At 42.8% G+C, this 15,945-nt stretch overlaps 1 non-coding gene across 1 annotated transcript; it reads right to left on the bottom strand.

Annotated features, from left to right (window-relative positions):
* Window positions 1-14,112: 14,112 nt before the first annotated feature.
* On the bottom strand, window positions 14,113-14,276 carry LOC117307757 (U1 spliceosomal RNA). Its single transcript, XR_004521636.1, has one exon. It is a non-coding gene; the product is annotated as a U1 spliceosomal RNA (small nuclear RNA).
* Between the last annotated feature and the right edge of the window lie 1,669 nt (window positions 14,277-15,945).

Consider the following 15,945-nt stretch of genomic DNA (forward strand, 5'->3'; position numbering starts at 1 on the left):
GGGAAGGTGAAGGGGTCCCGGGTTGACCCCCGGCAGGTGTGCGCGGGAAGGTGAAGGGGTCTCGGGGCGACTCCTGGCCGTGCCCAGGTCAGGTGCGCGCGGACAGACTAGGCACGGGCTGCACTCAGCAAGTTCCCCGAGTGACGGGGTTCCATGCGGGAGAAGCCCAGTTCCGGCGCCCTTCCCTTGAGCCCTCCATGTGCAGAGAAAGGGCAGAGGGGGAAGGTCTGGACAGTTGAGTTCAGGGGCATTTTTAAAATTCAAGCACAGATGGGCCAAAAACACCAAGAAAGGAGTCTCGGAATTACGTGTGATGTGTTTACATGCAAGGCGCTCCTAAACATCTTTCCTGGCTTTGCATGTAAACATTTCTGGACACTGTTGGGTCAGAACATAGGTGCGGAGAGCTGAGAGGTCGCAAAGCAGCAGGTGGGCCACCGAAGGCGCGACGGTCACCTGGGTGGCCGGTGGCTGCACATCTGTAGTGGCAGGTCCGGCACGGAAAGCACACCTGGTTCGCCCAGCGGTCATTGTTTCCCGAGGCACCTTTTGAAGGTGTTTTGCACACAGGTGGCTCGGCTGCATACAAGATGTTCGTCAGGGAAGGGGAGGCCTGAGCTGTCTGCGTTCCCACGCTCGGGGTAACCGATCTCCTCTGCGCTCCGCCTTGCTCCCCGGTAATTTTAAGAAATGAATAGGACACCGTGAATAACACAGTGATGGTGCAATTATTTGCACAACAGCTTCACAATCTAGCAGCCAAAAATATGTTAAAGAAGAAAACAGACTATTCACTTTCAAATTAAATCTCTTTCCAGTGTTAGCCGAGACCTCTGCAGACTGCAGGTTCCACGTCTGCAGCCTCATCAGCTAACAATATGGACTCTGACTGTGGGTAGTACTACATTTCCCAAATCTCTCTATTTTGGCAGTAATGCCTATGATCCCAAGCACCCTTCACCCCGAACACTATATAAAGTCTTTAGTATTTGTAGTATTTCATTCCCTAAATCCCCACCCTTCCCCCCACCCCACCCCTCCTCCCACCCCCAGGGCTTTTGGAGATCAAAACTAAAAATGTACAACCTAGAAGAAAGGAATTTTAGGAAAATTGTAGTTAAGCAAAATGACAGGATTGTTAATAAGTCAGGACCTCGCCCAGTGTCTTTCCGTGTAAAGGAACTAAACGTCTGATTTGAAAAGGATTCTGATAACCTCACTGCTGGTAACTTGCCAAGTAATCCTGAAAAAAATCTTTAAATCCTTTGTGATGATTTCCCATCTTCACAATAGAAATGATGAGCTCCCACAACTCAATAAGATCAACAACCAAATAGAAAAATGGGCAAAAACATGAAAAAATAATGCATAGAAAAGAAATACGACTGATTCTTAAACATGAAAAATAAGAACCTAACTTCACTCATAAGCAAAAGGCAAATTGTAGCTATCCTACAGTTATTCTTGCAGACCTCCATCCTACAAATAAAACTCTAAGGAAAATAAGCTCATGTTAAAAAATAATAATAAAATTTAAAAAAAACACTCAAGGAAACAAGTCACCACAAGAAAGAACAAGGAAAACCAAGAGACAGATACTGTCACAGAGGGTGAGAAAATGAACTCATCACAGACTTTAAATTACTATATTTAATGTATTTAAAGAGCTAAATGGCAAACTTAAAAATACACGTGGGAAAGAAACTGTAAAGAATGACCAAGCAGATTTGAAAAAGAACCAAATAGACATTCTAGAAATGCAAAATGTAACAGTATAGTAAAGCCTTGGCGTAACATTCTAAGTGGGTCCAAAATATCTAATCATGTTGTTGTCAGTGAATAAAATGAGACTAGAGGAGGGAAGGTTGGGAATTCTGTCCGTCAGAATCCAGCCCGGTGACAGAAACCACACCAGCTGCTTGAACAGAGGGAACAGAATGTAAACAAGAGGTAAGGGAGAGCTGGAAGGGTAGGACCAGAACCCAGGTGGTGGTGGAGGGGCAGGTGTAGGAAGGGCCATGCCCCCAGAGCTCGGGGTGAATGGGAAGAACCTGGAAACATTGCATCTTTGAAGAAGGGTCTGCAGAGCTGGAACTCAGCCCCTGGGGGGAGGAGGTGGACGGCTGGGGCCAGAGTTTCCAATCCTAGAGGAGGGGTCCCCAGAGGCTGGGATACAGACCTCGGAGGAGGAGGTGCGTTGAGGCTGGTTCTGCAAGTCTTGGAGAAACTGCAGCCTGGCTTCAGCCTCTTGGGCGGGAAGACTGCTCTGCCTGGTGAAGAGGTGGGGCTGGGGCGATGCCTCTGGGATCAGAGCCCGCAGGCGCCTTCCAGCGCCCCTAGGCGGAGGCCGACTGTACATCTGCCAGCGGGTTTCAGAGCCTCAGCCCCAGCACCACATGGCCGTTTATGGAAGGGGGAAGGAAGGGAGAGCTGAAAAACAGAAGACGATAACGGGCACAGAAAACGTGTCATATCCAAATCCAAGTTCTCGCGGGCTTTCCAATACGTGAAATTAAACCGTCCCTGGAGAACTTCCGTTTCCGGAAAGCAGCAGAGAACCAACAAGGCGGTGACTGACAACTGGGCCAACATCCAGGAAACAGAGGAAGTGAGCAAGGTTATCCGGGTATCAGGGATGCTTCTCCTGAGGGGCGTTAGCCAGTTCCAGAGCAGGGCCAAGAGGGAAGCAGCACCTTTAACACCCTCGCAGCCCTGGGAGGACAAGGTTTGGAGTCTGGGAACCACCACGGAGGTACCCTCATGTGGTATTTTGGACCCCAGGTTGTCAGTCCTTGCCAGCGTTCAAATAATGTCAGTCCTTGCCAGCGGCAAATATAGGTTCTCTCGGGAGAGAGAGTACCTCATGATAGAGTTCAAATTATTTCTACAGTTGTTCATGTGCAGTGATCAGCATTCAGTCAGGAATAAGCAGATGTCCAAGGAGAGAAGATAAATGACTGTAAACGAAGAGTAACAAACAGACCTGCAGCGGGTCCAGATAACAGACTTGTTACAAAGACTTAAAGGGCTATGCTTTATATGGTAAGAGGATGAAAGACAAGATTGAGAACCTTATCACTGACCTGCAAACTATGAAAGAAGAACCAACTGGACGTTCTAGAACTGAAAAATGTAACTGAAACTGAAAATTCAATGGATAGTGTTGTTGGTAGGTTACACACAGCTGAAAAGAGAAAAGTAATGAAGGTGGAGTTAGGTCAGAAGAATATACCCAAACTGAAGCACAGAGAGAAGAGGGTAGAAGATACATAATACAGTAAGACAGCCTGACCTTCATGGAATTGGGGTCCTAGAAGTGGAGAGAATAGGCAGAAGCAGTGTCTGAAGAGATAAAGGCTTGAAGTCTTCTTAAAATTGATGGAATACGTCAAGCTTCAGGTTCCAGAAGCCTTACAGATTTCATTCATAATTCATAAAAAACAAACCACACTTAGGCATATCATAGTAAAACTGCTGAAAACTTAAAAAAAAAAATCTTAAAAGCAGCCATACTGAAAAAAAAAATCACTTTCTAAGAAGCAATAATTAAACTGAGAACTGACTTCTCAAACTATAGAAGCCAGAACACAGAAGAATCATATCTTCAAAGTGGGAAAGTAAAATAACTGCTAACCTAGATTTTATATCCAGCAAAAAATTCCTTTAGGAATGAAAGGGAAATTATGACATTTGCAGACAAATGAGATCTGAGAAAATCCATTACTGGTAGACTTTAACCAAAGGAAATACTAATGGATTTTCTTTAGACAAAAATAAAATGATTTCTAATTGGAAGATCAGAGATGTAGGAAGAATAAAATTCAACAAGAAGAGTGTGTTGGTAAATCTAAATGAAAGTCGACTGTGTAACACAAAAATAACAATGCCTTCAAGGATTAAAAACATATCAGGGCTTCCCTGGTGGTGCAGTGGTTAAGAGTCCGCCTGCTGATGCAGGGGACATGGGTTCATGCCCCGGTCCGGGAAGATCCCACATGCTGCGGAGTGGCTGGGCCCGTGAGCCATGGCTGCTGAGCCTGCGCGTCCGGAGCCTCTGCTCCGCAATGGGAGAGGCCACGACAGTGAGAGGCCTGCGTACCGCAAAAAAAAAAAAAAAAAAAAAAAAAACAATCAGAATTAAAATATATGAAACTATAGTGTGTAAGTCGGGGTGGAATAAATTGATTTAAGGTATTCTAATATCACAACCCAAGCATCGTCTGAGAAAAGGGTGCACAAAGGCTAGATTTGTAGTACACTGAATTATCGATCCTACGTCTTAATCCCCTGCAGCGGTTTGTTCATCCACCCTCTTGCTGTGGCTTTGTGATGAGCTAAGGGGACCCCTTCACCCCTTGGGTCCCGGCATGGCCCTGGGACTCGCTTTGGTGGACTGAGTGTTAGCATCATGATACCAGCAAAGGTTTCAAATGCCCTGCGCTGTCTGGCTTGCACTTCAGCACTTGCGCTGTGTCCGTGAGCACAAGTCCCCAGTACCCACTGCATTTCCAGCCTGACGTTCAGATTGGAGCACGTGGAGAAGACCTGGGCCCAATCTGAAGCCTTGGCACAAGATTAGCCAAGTTCATCCAAACCCCAACCAACCCACAAGTGAGTGAGGGAAAAAAAGTAAATGTGGTTATAAGCCACAGATGTTGAGGCTGTTTTATACGTAGCATTATTGTGGTAAGGAAGTTAGTACCCAGAAACAATGTACTTCCATAACAAAAAACAAATATGGGGCATTGCTTTGGGACCGGGTGGTGGGTAGTAAGAAACTGTTATATGAAAGAAAGAGAGAAAGAGAGAAAGAGAGAAAGAGAGAAAGAGAGAGAGAGAGAGAGAGAGAAAGAAAAGAAAAGGAAGGAAGGAAGGAAGGAAAAGAAAGAAAGAAAGAAAAACTGTTATACAACCCTGAGAAAATGTATGATTGACAAAATTACCTGTGGTAAATGTTATGGGTTGAATTGTGTCCACCCCAATTTCATGTGTTGAAGTCCTAACTTCTAGTATCTCAGAATGTGACTGTATATGAAGACAGGGTCTTTAAAGAGGTGATTAAGTTAAATTAGGTCATTAGGGTGGGGTCCTGCTCCATATAAGAGGAGGAGATTAGGACACAGACACAGAGGAAGCACCATGTGAGGACACAGCGGGGAGATGGTCATCTCCAAGCCAAGGAGAGAGGCCTCAGGAGAGAGAACCCTGCTGAGACTTTGATCTTGGAGTTCTAGCCTCCAGAGCTGTGAGAAAATAAACTCATTCTTAAACCACCCAGTCTGTGGTATCCCTAGTGGCAGCCCTAGTAAACTACAGTAAACCTACAGTAACTTGTAAGAAAGAAAATATATCTAATGAACATAAGGCATCACTGGGTGAGGAGAATGAGGCAAGTACTGAAACCATGAACTCTTGCCTCTAGCTTCACCCTGTAAGGCATGCCCTTAGAAAGGAACAGATCCATCTGCAAGCTGAATTTAGAAGCCCTGGAGAGAGTGCAAAAGTTGCAGCATTGGAAAATGAAACTATTTCCAAATCAATCAAATGTGAGCCTCTCGGGAAGATATCCATATCCAAAACTCAGCCAGCAGGACAAGGATCAGGGTAAACGGCGACTCAAGGCATAGCTGTACACACTTTGTTGGGGTGGCCTCTGGTAGAGCCTTTCGGTGGGATAAGAGCACTGCCGTACCTCAGTGTGGTTCTGTAGAAGCCTGCCCTGCTCAAAGTAAACTCAGAGGCATGTTGTGAAAAGAATTTGGGTTGTGGTTTTCGGCACGTGAAGCTGATTCATGACTGTGGCACAGGAATCCAGAAGGGAAACCCACCGCTGTGGTCTGAATGCCTGTGTCCCCCCAAAGTTCATCAACACGATGGTGTGGGAGGTGGGGCTTTTGGGAGGTCATGAGGTCATAAGGGTGGAGCCTGGGTGAAAGGTGTTAGTGCCCTAATAAAAGAGGCCTCAGAAGGCTCCCTTATCCCTTCTACCCTGTGAGGACACAGCCAGAGTTTGGCAGTCTACAGCCCGAGAGAGAGCCTTCACCAGAACCCAACAATGCTGGCACCCTGGCTTCCAGCCTCCAGAAACGTGAGAAATAAATCTCTGTGGTTTATAAGCCACCCAGTCTGTGGGCATTTTGTTATAGCCTCCCAAACAGTCTAAGACACCCAGAAAGTTTTTGAGAGAGTGGTGTTGGCAAAAGCATCACCCAGACTAGACTAAAAGGCAATGATTCTGTTTGAGATGAAACAGATGACTGGGCCCTGAGCTCTCTGCTGGCTGAGGGTACAGAGAGAGCTGACCAAACACTGCAAGGGCATGTTCCTTCATGTGTCTTCAGAAGCGGCAAAGGAGAATGATGGAAGGGAATGTCCTCCTGGAGCAGATGAATAAATTGTAGTTTGATCACACAACAGAATGCTGTAAACAATGCAAGTAAATGATCTAAAACTCTACACCATATTATGGAGGAATCACACAGAATGTTGAATAAAAGAAATCAGACCTAAAAGAGTACATATTGTAGGACGCCACACAAAATAGGCAAAACTAATTTATGTGTAAAAGGATAGGGTGGCACATGTGCTTAGTGGGTTTTGTGACTGGGAATGAGAAGAGGGGGCTTTAGGGATGTTGTTACTGTTCTGTTTCTTTTTTTTTTTTCTGCGGTACGAGGGTCTCTCACTGCCGTGGCCTCTCCCGTTGTGGAGCACAGGCTCCGGACGCGCAGGCTCAGCGGCCATGGCTCATGGGCCCAGCCGCTCCGCGGCACGTGGGATCCTCCCGGACCGGGGGACGAACTCACGTCCCCTGCATCGGCAGGCAGACTCCCAACCACTGCGCCACCAGAAAAGCCCTACTGTTCTGTTTCTTGATCTGAGTGTTGATTATATTAGTAAGTTTGGTTCGTGAATTGTCACTGAGTTATTCAGTTGTATTATTTGTGGTTTTGTAACAGATTTCCCCAAAACTAAGCACCTGAAAATAACAAGTATGGATTAACGGACAGTTCTGAGAGTCAGGAGCCTGGGATCTGTCATGAGGTTGCAGTTAAACTGCCAGCAGGGCCTGAGTCATCTGGAGGCTCAACAGGACCCTCGAATTCGCTTCCAGGTTCACTTGTGTGGGGTCTGCAGCCTGTTCCTCCATGGCTGTTGGCTGAAAGCCTGCTTCTCTGCATGGGCCCCTCCATGTAGTGCCCAGTGTCCCTGCCACATGGCAGCCATCTTTCCCCAGAGCGAGTGATGAAAGGAGATGGAGATGAAGAGGAAGGAGAAAGGCCCAGTGTCTTTCATAACCGGGTGTCAGAGGGACGGGTTACTTCTGCCTTATTATATTCACAGAAAGTGAGTTACTAAGAAGGGCTGGGAGGGACTTCCCTGGTGGTCCAGTGGTAAAGAATCTGCCTTCCAATGCAGGGGATGTGGGTTCAATCCATGGTCAGGGAACTAAGATCCCACATACTGCGGGGCATCTAAGCCTGCGTGCCACAACTACTGAGCCCACGTGCCTCAATGAGAGTGCCCTTGTGCCACAAACTACAGAGCCCACATGCCCTGGAGCACCACAACTACAGAGAGAAAACCCACTTGCCACAACTAGAGAGAAGCCCGTGTGCCGCAACGAAGACCTGACGCAGCCAAAAAAATAAAATAAATAAATATTTAAAAAATATATACATTAAAAAAAAAAAAGGAAAGAAAAAGAAGGGCTGGGAAGTTGAGGTCCAGTTCTTGAAAGGAGGAGCTATATCAGTCAGCTCGGGCTGCCATAGCAAAATACCACAGACTGGGTGGGTGGCTGAAACAACAGATATTTATTTCTTACAGTTCTGGAGGCTGGAAGTCCAGGATCAAGGTTCCAGCTGACTGGGTTCTTGGTGAAAACCCTCTTCTACTGCTCACAGATGGCTGTCCTGCTATGTCCTCACATGGCAGACAGAGCGAGAGAGGGAGTGCTGTCTGGTCTCTGCTTACAAGGGCACCAAGCTCATCATGAGGACCTCACCCTCATGACCTCATCTAAATCTAATCACCTTCCAAGGGTTCCCATGGCCCAATATGGAATTGTTTCACGTGGTCATGGAGTCTGGGAAGTCCCAAGAGCTTTAGTCTGAAGATCTGATGGGGTAAGTTCCAGTTGGGCCCTAAGGCACGAGGAGACTGATGTCCCAGCTTAAGACTGTCAGGCAGAGAGAGTAAATTCTTTCTTGTTCAGTTTTTTGTTTTATTCAGGCTTTTAGTTGATAGGATGAGGCCCTCCCACACTGTGGAGGGCAATTTGCTTTGGCCCACCAATTCAAATGGTAACCCCATTTAGAAACACCCTGCAGACACACCCAAAATAATGTTTAATCAGATACCTGGGTGCCTTGTGACCCAGTCAAACTGATGCATAAAATTAACCATCACAAGTAAAAAGGAATTTGTGGACATATTTTAAAAACCACTATAACATGTTCATATGTACCTTTATATATATAAATTTAAAATTTGTTGAGCAAACTAGAAATCAATAATGGAAAGATAACGGACATTGCCAAACACTTGGGAAATAACATATTTCTAAATAATCAATGGGGGAAAGACAAAGGCTCAAGGGAAATTTAAAAAATATATTGAACTGAACAAAAATGAAAACATTAAAAAAATTTGTGGTTTGCAGCCAAAGCAGTGTTGAGAGGAAAACTTATAGCAGTAAATACTTACATTAGAAAAGAGGGAGTGATGTCAGCAACATGGCTAAATATGACAACACTCATTTGTGTGCCCCCCCAACAATAACAATTTGGCACCCATCCATCCATGCCCAAATGATACTTTGTGGGAACTGTAGAACCCTGCATCATATACCAATGGACGCAGGAGGAGTCTTGCACAGCAGTGCACCAGGTAATAGGCAAAAGACCTTGGTTCTGGCTGTGGACCCTTCAGTGGCCTGAGAACTGGCTCTAGCCCCTCTCATCCAGGAGCCCCTGGAGAACACTGTCTTACACAATCACTCACAGATGAGAGAGTCTTCGTGGAAGTCTGGATTTCCAGCAGAGTAGCTCTAGCACAGCACTGGAGAAAAAAAAAAAAAGAGTTTGGATGCATTGGAGAGGGTAAGAGGACAGCTCAACTTACCCACATCACTGCTTCCCCAAGGTGGCACAGCTTAGGGCCAAGAGAGATCTTCCCTGCCCATGATTTCTCCTGCAGGGAAAAGTGAGAGTGTAGAGGGACTGCCTGGCTTCCCCAACTGTGCAGATGCTGCCAAAGAGGCCTGTTTCTCCCCCACCGCCTCCAGAGTACTGAATCATGGCCTGTGTGACTGGGGAGCTGGGAAGAGGCTGGGGGAGCAGCAGATAGGACTCTTTGAGGGCACTGAAAGTATGTGAACTTTATTAACCATATCACAGACTCCATCAAGAAGCTGCCTATGAGCTGCTAGGTATGCCTCACCCACAAATTCTCCCAACTGGTTCATGGCACCCCCAGCACTCTGCATGCCTCATCTACACCCCCATCCTGTGGCTGGCTCCCTGTGTGTGCTCCCAATGACAATGGCAAGAGAGAGCTTTGGCAGACAACTACTGGGCATGCACAGAAAGCCAGCCCAAATCTGCAGGCCAGAGAGAGACATAAACGTGAGTTTTACTGCCACACTTGGGAAAGAAAAAGGGAGGCTATCAGCACCCAGCCTGGTGTGTCGCTGGATTGAGAGAAGGTGTACAAGCTTAAGAATTCTGCCACAAGAGGGAGCAAAGAGTGTGGAGCAGATGTATCCATAGAAGGTCTGAGAAAGCCTCAGAATCACTAGCAGGGCTGATAAAAGGTATTTTTCTCCTGAAGGGAGCTAGTAAAGATTGGAAGAGGTGACTGCTACTTCAAATGCAAAGACATCAGTGCAAAAACTTCAAGAAACATGAAGAATCAAGGAAACATGACACCCCAATGGATCATAATAATCTACCAGTAACCAATCCCAAAATATGGAGATCTGAGGTTTACCCAATAAAGAATTCAAAATAGCTGTTTTAAGGAAGTTCAGTGAGCTATGAGAAAACACAAAGACAATTCAATGAAACCAGGAAAACAATACACAAACAAAATGACAAGGTAGCAAAGAGAAAGAAGTCATAAAAGTGACCAAACAGAAACTCTGGAGCTGAAGAATTCAGTTATTGAAATGAAAAATGAAACAGAGAGCACCAACAGCAGCATGGATCAAGCAGAAGAAACAATCTGTGGATTAGAAGACAGGAACTTTGAAAGTATCCAGTCAGAGGAGAACAAAGAAAAAAGAATGAAAAGAGTGAAGGAAGCCTACCTGATATATGGGATAGCATCAAGAGAAACAATATGTGAATTATTGGAGTCCCAGAAGGAGAAGAAAAGCATAAGGGGGTAGAAAGTTTACTTAAAGAAATAATGGCTGAGACTGACCCAAATCTGGGGAGAGATTTAGATATGCTAGTTAATGAAGGTCATAGGTCACCAAACAAATTCAGTGATATATTCTCCAAAACACATTATAATTAAACTATCAAAAATCAAAGATAAAGAGAATCTTAAAAGCAGCAAGCAAAAAGAAGCTTGTAACTTACAAGGGAACCCCCATAAGGCTATCAGTGGATTTCTCAGCAGAAACCTAACAGGCCAAAAGAAAGTGGGATAATATATTCCCTGATATATTCAAGTGCTGAAAGGGGAAAAAAAGGCCAACCAAGAATTCTATATCTGGCAAAGTTGTCCTTTAGATATGATGGAAAGATGAAGATGTTGGGACTTCCCTGGTGGTGCAGTGGCTAAGGATCCACCTGCCAACGGAGGGGACACAGGTTCAAGCCCTGGTCTGGGAAGATCCCACATGCCACGGAGCAACTAAGCCCGTGTGCCACAACTACTGAGCCTGTGCTCTAGAGCCCACGAGCCACAACTACTGAGCCCACATGCCACAACTACTGAAGCCCGCATGCCTAGAGCCTATGCTCTGCAACAAGAGAAGCCACCACAATGAGAAGCCTGCCTGCCACAACGAAGAGTAGCCCCTGTTCACCGCAACTAGAGAAAGCCCACGCGCAGCGATGAAGACCCAACGCAGCCAAAAATAAATAAATAAAATAAATAAATTAAAAAAAAAAGAAAGATAAAGATGTTCCTAGACAAACAAAAGCTGAGGGAGTTCATCACCACTAGACCTGCCTTACAAGAAATGATGAAAGGAGTTCTTCAAGCTGAAATTAAAGGATACTGATTAGCAACATGAAAACATTTGAAACTGTACAGCACACTGGTAAAGTATACAGTCAAATTCAGAATACTCTAATACTGTAATACAGTTGTGTGTTAACCAGTTAACTCTAGTATAAAGGTTAAAGGACAAGAGTATTAAAATTACTATAGTTAAAATAATTAGTTAATGAGTACACTGTCTAAAAAGAAGTAAATTGTGACATCAAAAATATTAAAGGAGGGCAGTAAAAGGGTAGAGTTTTTGGATGTGATCAAAGTTCAGTTGTTATCAGCATCAAAATAGACTGTTATATCTGTTAAATGTTTTATGTAAGCCTCATGGTAACCACAACAGAAAAACCTATTGTAGATTCACACAAGATAAAGAGAGGAGAATCAATGCATATCACTAAGGAAAATTATCAATTTACAAAGAAAGGCAAGAGAGAGAGAAAGGAACAAGGGAACTACAAAAAAGGCAGAAAGCAATGAATAAGATAGCATTACCTATAATTACCTAAAAATTCCTATTACCTAGTAAGTCCTTACATATCAATAACTACTCTAAATGCAAATGGATTAGATTCTCCAATCAAAAGGCATAGAGTGGCTAGAAGGATTAAGCAAATACTAACAGATCTGCAGAGAGAAATAGACAATAAAATAATAGTAGGGGATTTAAATACCCTACTTTCAACAATGGCTAGAGCATTCAGATAGAAAAGCAATAAGGAAATGTTAGACCTGAAATACAGTTTTAAATGGACTTAGCAGACATATACAGAACATTCCATCAAATAGGAGCAGTATACACATTCTTAAGTGCACACAGAATGTTCGCCAAGATAGATCATACGACAAGTCAAAAAACAAGTCTCAGCACATTTAAGAAGATTGAAATCATACCAAGTATCTTTTCTGATCACAATGGCATAAAACTAGAAGTCAGTAGTAGGAGGAAAGTTAGAAAATTTACAAATATGTGGAAATTAAACAACACACTCCTGAACAACCAGTGGGTCAAGAGGGTTGCCAATTTCGTTGATCTTTCAGAAGGATTATACCTAAACATAATAAAGGCCACAAATGATAAGCCCATAGTCAACATCAAATTCAATGGTAAAAGGTTGAAAGCTTTTTCTCTAAGATCAGAAACAAGACAAGGGTGCCTACTTTCACCACTCCTATTCAACATAGTACTGGAAGTCCTAGCCAGAGTAATCGGGCAAGAAAAAGAAAGAAAAGGCCTCCAAATTGGAAAGGAATAAGTAAAATTGTCTTTGTTTGCAGATGACATGATCTTATGTATAGAGTCCTAAAGACTCCACCAAAAACTGTTAGAACTAATCAACAAATTTAGTAAAGTTGCAGGATACAAAATCAACATACAGAAATCAGTTGCCTTTCTATACACTAACAATGAAATATCTGAAAAACAAAATAAAACCATCCCATTCATAATAGCATCAAAAACAATAAAGTACTTAGGAATAAATCTAGTCAAGGTGGTGAAGGATCTGTACATTGAAAACTATAAGGCTTCGATTAAAGAAACTGAGGGCACAAATAAATCGAAAGGTATTTGTGTTTATTAATCGGAATATAGATATTGTTAAAATGTCCATACTACCTAAAGCCAGCTATATACTTGAAAGTTACTAAGAGAGTAGATCATAAATGTTCTTACCACAAAAAAGAAATGGTAATTATGTAAGGTGATAGAGGTGTTAACTAACCCTGCTGTGGTAATCATTTTACAATATATACATGTATCAAATCATCACACTATATAACTTAAACTTACACTGTGTTTTATGTCAATTATATCTCAATAAAGCTGGAAAAAAAGAAGAAATTCTTAGGTCAATAATCTAAGCTCCCATCTCAGGGAAAGCAAAGTAACACTAAAAAAGCAGAAGTAAGGAAACAAGGGCATAGATCAATGAAATGGAAAGTGGAAAATAGAGAAAACCAATTAAACAAAAGTTCTGAAAGATCAATAAAATTGGCAAACCTCTTGCAAGATGCACAAAGAAAAAAAGAGGCAAGCCACAAAGTACCAATATTAGAAACAAAATAGGGGATAAAATACGAGTTATCATGACAAACCCTGTAGACCTGAAAAGAATAAGAGAATAGTAGGTACAACTCCACAAAAGTAAATTTGACAACTTAGATGAAACGGGCCAATTCCTCAAAAAAATACAAACTGTAACACCAAACTAATATGAAATAATCTGAGTAGTCATAAAATGATTAAAGATGTTGGACTTGTAGTTAAAGAATTCTTGAAAAAGAGATATCTATTGCCAGATGCTTTCATGAAGAAGTTTACTAATTTTTTTAAAGAATCAACACCAATTCTATACAATCTCTTCCAGAAAACAGAAGAGGAGGGAACACTTCCAAATTTATTTTATGAAGTTAGTATTACCCTGTTATGAAAACTAGACAAGTACTACGAAACAGGATACTACAGGCATGAATATACATGTAAAAATTTTAACAAGGTATTATCAAATGGAATTAAGTAATACATAAAAAGAACTATATACCATGACCAAGTGGGGTTTATTCCAGGCATGTAAGGCTGGTTCAGTGTTCAAATATTAACCAATGTAAGCCACCATACTAACTGGCTAAGTAAGAAAAATCACATCATCTTATCAGTTGAATTTATGCAGAAAAACATACGACAAAGTCCAACACCTATTCATGATAAAAAGTCTCACAAAGCTAGGAATAGAGGGCAATTTCCGCAATTCGATAAAGAACATCTCCAGAAACCTACAGCTAACATTGTACTTAACGGTGAAAGACTGAATGCTTTGCCCCTAAAATGAGGAACAAGAAATCTATCCTCCTGTTGTCAGATGGCTTTTTTTTTTTTTATATCAGGGGAAAGCGCGAACGCAGTCCCCCACTATCACAAATTTTGCAGTCGAGTTTCCCACATTTGGGGAAATCGCAGGGGTCAGCAAATCCGAAGTGCAATGGATAAGCCTTGCCCTGGGAAAACCACCTTCGTGATCATGGTATCTCCTCTGCCAGGTAAGTATGTCAGATGGCTTTTTATTCAGAGACATTGTAGAGACTCTAAAGGGCCCAGGACCGTCAGATATGCTGCTTTCAAAACAATGGCTGCTATGATTGCCTAGCAGGCCTCGTGTGAATTCTAGGCCTCAGTAACCTGTGCATGAAAAGAACCATGATATTAAATCACTAACTGGATTTTCGAATAAAGTGACTGAAGTAAAAAAAAACAAAAAACAAAATACAAAACACTCAACAAAATACTGGAAATTCCAGCCAGTGTAATAATGTAGAGGAAATAAAAGGAATACCAATCAGAAAGGAAGAAATAAAATTGTCCCTATTTTCAGATGACATGATTGTCTGTGTGGATAATCCCAAGGAATCTACAGAAAAATCCTGGAACTGATAGTGAATTTAGTAAGGTTGCAGGATATAAGATCAATATATAAAAATCAATTATATTTCTATATACCAGCAATGAACATGTGGACACTGAAATTAAAATACAACATATTTGTAATTGCTCCAAAAAAATTCTTTGGTGTAAATCTGACAATACAGGTACAGGACTTGTATGATGAAAACTACACAGTGCTGATGAAAGAAATCAAAGGTCTAAATATATGGAGAAACATATCATGTTCATAGGTTGGAAGACTAAACATAGTAAGGATATCAATTTCCCCCAAAATGGCATACAGTTTTAACACAATTACTATGAAAATCCAGGTACTTTTAAAAAGATGCACACAGGGGCTTCCCTGGTGGCGCAGTGGTTGAGAGTCCGCCTGCTGATGCAGGGGACACAGGTTCGTGCCCCGGTCCAGGAAGATCCCACATGCCGTGGAGCGGCTAGGCCCGTGAGCCATGGCCGCTGAGCCTGTGCGTCCGGAGCCCGTGCTCCGCAACGGGAGAGGCCACAACAGTGAGAGGCCCGCGTACAGCAAAAAAATAAATAAATAAATAAAAGATGCACACAAGCTTATACTACAATTTACATGGAAAGCACAGGCCCTAGAATAGCTAAAATAGTTTTGAAAAGGAAAAACAAATTTGGAAAATTACCCAATGTTAAGCCTTTCCATGTAGCTATAGTAATTAAGACAATGTGATATTGACAAAGAGACGGACACATAGATCAAAGTAACAGAGTACAGAACCCAGAAAAAGACCCACACAAATATGTCCAATAGGTTTTCAAATATTAATAGACAATTATTGTATAGCAGTTTTAGGTTTACAAAAAAAAAATTGAGTAGTTACCTCAGAACCTTTAGAACTCTCCCTCTACAGAGAGTTCCCATGTATCCCAATGCCCTTGTTTTTTTTTTTAATTTTTTTGTGGTACACGGGCCTCTCTCACTGCTGTGGCCTCTCTCACTGTGGAGCACAGGCTCCGGACGTGCAGGCTCAGCGGCCATGGCTCACGGGCCCAGCCACTCCGCAGAATGTGGGATCTTCGTGGACCAGGGCACGAACCCACGTCCCCTGCACTGGCAGGCAGACTCTCAACCACTGCGCCACCAGGGAAGCCCGCCCTTGTTTTTTAACATCTTGCCTTAGTATGGTACTTTTGTTACAATTTATGAACCAATATTAATACATCATCATTAAAGGCTAAAGTCTATAGTTTACATTAGGGTTCACTCTTCGTGTTGTACATTCAGTGAATTTTGACAAATGCATAATGTC

This window comes from Tursiops truncatus, chromosome 13, assembly GCF_011762595.2.
Source record: "Tursiops truncatus isolate mTurTru1 chromosome 13, mTurTru1.mat.Y, whole genome shotgun sequence".
Classification (NCBI taxonomy): Eukaryota; Metazoa; Chordata; class Mammalia; order Artiodactyla; family Delphinidae; genus Tursiops; species Tursiops truncatus.